The sequence below is a fragment of the Cucurbita moschata genome, unplaced genomic scaffold, assembly GCF_002738365.1.
Source record: "Cucurbita moschata cultivar Rifu unplaced genomic scaffold, Cmos_1.0 Cmo_Scf00046, whole genome shotgun sequence".
Taxonomy (NCBI): domain Eukaryota; kingdom Viridiplantae; phylum Streptophyta; class Magnoliopsida; order Cucurbitales; family Cucurbitaceae; genus Cucurbita; species Cucurbita moschata.
Genome location: NW_019268562.1, coordinates 1,631,181 through 1,636,369, shown reverse-complemented (window position 1 = coordinate 1,636,369; position 5,189 = coordinate 1,631,181).

Sequence of the window (5,189 nt, the reverse complement as noted above, 5' to 3'; positions counted from 1 at the left end):
TTTGAGATGGGAATCACTCCTTGCGAAAATGTATCCAAACCCAGTTACTGGTTTGAAAAATGATTTCATTCCGTCCTTTGTTAATTCTTGAAACAACATTGAAATTTTGTTTTTCAATTGTCTCCTTCCCCTCTTTATGCAATGTTTTGATCTCATTTACCTTACTTGTGGCTGCTTTACTCACAAAAATATTAGAATGAATGGAAAGCAAATCAAGACGCGTAAGTGGATTAAATCCGTAAGCAACTTCAAAAAGAGAACAATGAGTGGCAAACATTCGTCCCAAGACTTAATATTCGTACAAATAATAGCCCTAAGCAATGCTCCTAATGTTCTATTAACCACCTCAGTTTGCTCATTAATCTAAAGATGACATGTAGTTGAAAACAATAATTTGTAGTTTGCTTATGAATCTGAAGATGACATGCAAGTTGAAAACAATAATTTGGTACCCAATTTATCCACAATACTTTCCAAAAGTGACTTAAAAATTTAACAACCCTATCTTTTGTTGTGTGTAGCAAACATTGGCAATATTGACTACAAAACTTATAAACATCGTGCTTCATGGCAAAGGTCATATGGATCGTGATTAGCATTTTCTCCCATATCTTGGTTTCGCTAACTAAAGTTTTCCAATAACTCCCAAACTTCATTACCTTATATAACCTCTTGGGATAAGGATTCATATAACATTTCATAAAATAAGATCTACTGATGAATTTCATAGCATTTGAAGGTCATCTAGATCATGAACCGAAGGTAAATTACATTAGGGGTATTATGGTCATTTTACACCGTTTCTTGGTTTACCTACTTATCCTTATCCAATGACCACCAAATTTCATATCTAACCTCAACATAATATAGTATGCTCAGTATTAAAATTTGATATGCAGTGGAGCTCATATAGTGGGTTATTTTAACGTTACTTAAATCTCAAGCTATTTGATCGGTTCAGGGTCTTAACTCACGGTTCTTTGGGTTTTTTCTTTCATATATCCTTAATTCATACTTGGTTTAGGGTTCATATGAAAATCCAAGCAATTTCTACAAGTATTTCTTAACAAAAAGTCCAAGGTGGCTACTTGCCTCGTCGTCGACGTTTGGGACGTCCATTCTTGAGCTTCCAGTATCTGAATTACTTCAAATTTCCTTCCACGTACTCCTTATTGTGTCTAGTTTCTGAAACCATAAGATTTTCTGTGAGAATCAATCTGGAATGGGGTTAAAATTGAGAAAACCCGAGAAAATGTCAAATTTTGAGTTGACTTGGACAGTTTAGTTGAACTGGCCATATCATTGTTTTCTTCCTCTGAACAGGAAGAAGATGCACATTTTTCGCGTCGCCGCCATCTTAAACTCGGCTTGTACAACCACATTTACAGCGTTTCTCTCCTTGATTTCTTCGTGAGACTTAAAGATGGGTTTTACAAGGAAGGGCTAGGGATTTGATTTGATACCTTCTCGTGGATCGTAGCCTAAGATATTCGCTTCCAAAGTTCATCCAAAATCTAATTTATCGCTGGAGATAAAACAAAGGATTTCTTATTGGGTAGTCGATTCTAGGGGTTTAAAGGCCCTATTTCTTTAGTGAACATCTTCCATATCCTTTCTTTAGGCTAAAGGAATTGGTTTGGAGGAACGTCTTTGAGTGTAAGACCTTAATTTCCAAAAATCGTTCTTGGTATGCAACTCACTCAAAACGCCAGATTTTTGATCTCTTGGGTAGCTTGTTCTATGATGTTTCATCTCTCGATTCCTTCATCAAGTTTACTCAACTTCTTCCTCTGAAGCTAGAGGAATCCTTAATTTGAAGGAAAAGAGATCATAGATAGGAATTCGACTCTTATCCCCAATTTAATTTCGAAACCTATTTCTTTCAATTCGACACGCTCTCGAGGTTATTTTTCTTCGTGGTCTTCTATGGAAGCATTCCTTGGAGGTGCAGAAACTGATTGGAATCATTCTTGCTCGACGAATCATCATGTATCCTCAAATTGGTTTTTAAAGTTTTTCTTGAAGTTCTTCAATGGCTGATTGAATTGGGGGAATGGTTTCTAGGCACTTTCAGCACTCTATTCCTTCATAGAACTTGTGGGTAATCTTGTTGAGAAACGGTAGGAATAAGTTTGAAGAGAAGTGGTGGAGGATTGCTCTCGAATTTGGAAGAAATCTGAGAGTAGGAGACCAACAATCTTAAATGCTTATTGCCTTCGATTGGGGGATCGACCTTTCTCGATTCTTATTCCGTATTGTTGCTCCTACTTCAGACTTTATAGGAGGAGCTTAAACCGACATTGAGAGCTCCAGATTCTTCGTTATTTAGAAGTTTGAAGAGAAATGGTGGAGGATTACTCTCGAATTTGGAAGAAATCTGAGAGTAGGAGACCCACAATCTAAACGCTTATTGCCTTCAATTGGGGGATCGACCTTTCTCAATTCTTATTCTGTATTGTTGCTCCTAGTTCAGAAATTATAGGAGGAGGCTCCAGAATCTTCATTATTTAGAGATCGAACTTTCTGGATAATTTTTCGGAGATATCAACTCCGATCATATCCTTACCGACCTTGGCTTTGAATACTAGTCGTTGGATGTGATGATCCGTTCATGTTCGTGCTAGATCATATCAAATTTCGGAGGAGATCTGACGATTGAAATTTGAGTTCAAAGGATTTTGCTCAGATGGTAACGGTAGATGCTCTGATTCTAATTAGAGTGACATTTCTGTAATTATCCATTCTTCTAGTGGTATTTTGGTAATTTGCCACTTTTCGAATATTTTATTATTATTTTTCTAAAAAAAAAATCCATAATTTTTCTACAAATTCCTTATGGCTTTTTGATCATTTTTGGCTTATTTTGAATCTTGAGACTCTAGATAAGGAATTACAAATCCGGAAAGATTCTTGATAATTGATAAAAATGACTTTTTTGCCCTTTTCATTTACTTTTTCCTTTCCAATCCTCTTGAAAAGGTCTTTAACTCCTTGAAATCACTTGTTAGTGTACACGAGTGACTTGACTAAGTCCTTTGTTCTTGCTTAATCCTTTAATTTTTTTCCTTTCTATCCTTTGGGTCTTTCATGAGTGGCTTATTCTTATGGGAGCTAATTTCCTTTATTTTTGGGGTTTTACATATACATACTCGTTACAAACACAAAATAAGAACCAACTCAAAAGAAGAACAAAATATACTAGATTAAAAATAGAAGTTAGTCCATGTCCCACACTCCAAAGTCCGCTCTCATCCACGACCAACTCTTAGTTACTTGAAAAAAAATGATAAACATGGAGTGAGTAAAACTTAGTAAGTAGCCTACTAGTAGGTTCTTAATCGTGACCTTAAGCTAGGATATTACTTCTTGTTGTGTTTTTAGGATCATAGAACTTAGAGGTCATCGTGTCATGTATCATATATTGATCCTGAAAAACCTTCCCTTAAAATAACCTTCAATTTTCTCCCCATGAATACATGAGTGGTGTCGTCATAATCATGTAATCCTACTGATAAATCGTGGTGCAAGACATCTCGTTTAGATAATGGGAAAGGTAGGCCTATCATAACATCCAGCTCATGATACATATTGCAGGACATCCTACCTAAAGAGGAATAGGGGCCTTTTAGTACACATCGTAATGCAGATAATGGTTACTTATGGGTATGGATCCTAGCAACTTATTTAGCATGTTATTCACATAGTTCTAGGTACTTGGTACATGGATTATTGATGAACCTAGGTTTATTCATAATGTCATGGGTTAGGCTTTAGGAGTTGAGGTTTTAGCTTAGGAAAACATTAGAGGGTAACCTAACGTGGACTAATTCGTGTGAAAACCTACTAACACTTTGAGGACCTCTTTCCTTCACCAAACTTATGGGTAAACTTATTTAGAAGGTGCAGGAACAAGTTTGGAAATGAATAGTGGACTATAGTTCTCGAATTCAAGGTAAACCCATGAACATGATACCCCAAAACAAAAAACTTGTATCTCTCGATTGGGTACTCGATTAAGCTTGCTTCTTGCCCCTAATAGTCTACCCTAATTCATAATTTATAGACAGATTTTCCACTACCCTTGAAACGTCTAGAATTTCTATAATTTCATTCTTGATTTTTCTGAATCTTCTGCCAAAAGTCTTCTCCGATTGGAGCCTTCCTTTTTTAAGCACCTTGTAATTCTTATTCTATAAAAAATTTAATGATTCGGGAAGTTTATAAAAATTAGAAAAAGTACCATTTTCTTGATGTTTTTTCAATTTTACTTGTTCTTTGCTTCTAGATACAACCTAGTAGGGATTATACATCGTCTCTTATTGTAGACCTTGAGTTTAAAACTTTCGGTCATCGAAAGTGCTTATTCTAAAGTAGGTCAGGGTAAAAAATTCTTATTTGCCTTCTGTTTCCCAGGTGGCTTCTTCTACTCTATGATTCTTCCATAGGACCTTAACAAGAGAGATTTCCTTGTTTCTCAATCGTTTGACTTTCTTGTCTATTATTTGAATCGGGTCTTCTTTATACGTTAGGTCATCTCTCAAGAAGAGAGTTTCATGAGCCAGTACGTGCGAACGATCTAGGGTATACTTCCGTCGTATGGATACATGAAAGATATTATGTACTGCAAACAAGTGTGGGTATTGCCTGATTCTATAGGCCACAGATCCAATCCTTTCTAATATCTTGTACTGCAAACAAGTGTGGGTATTGCCTGATTCTATAGGCCACAGATCCAATCCTTTCTAATATCTCAAAGGGACGAATAAACCTAGGGCTTAGCTTCCCCATTTTTACCCTACCTGAGCACCCCTCTCATGGGGTGCTACCTTTTGGAATATATGATCCCCTACCTACAATTCCATGTCCTTGCGCCTTAGGTCTGCATAGCTTTTCTCTCGGCTTTGTGCGGTTTGTATCCTAGCTTTAATCTTCTGGACTGCGGCGTTGGTAATTTGCACTAGCTCTAGCCCAATATTTGTCGTTTGCCTCCCTTCTTCCCAAAAGATAGGGGATCAAAATCTTCGTCCATAGAGAACCTCGTATGTGGCCATTTGTATGGTGGCTTGACAAGTATTATTATAAGCGAATTTCATAAGGGGTAGGTACTCATCCCAGGTTCCTGCAAAATCCATCACATATACCCTCAACATGTCTTCCAATATTTGCTTGAGCATTTCTGTTTGACCATC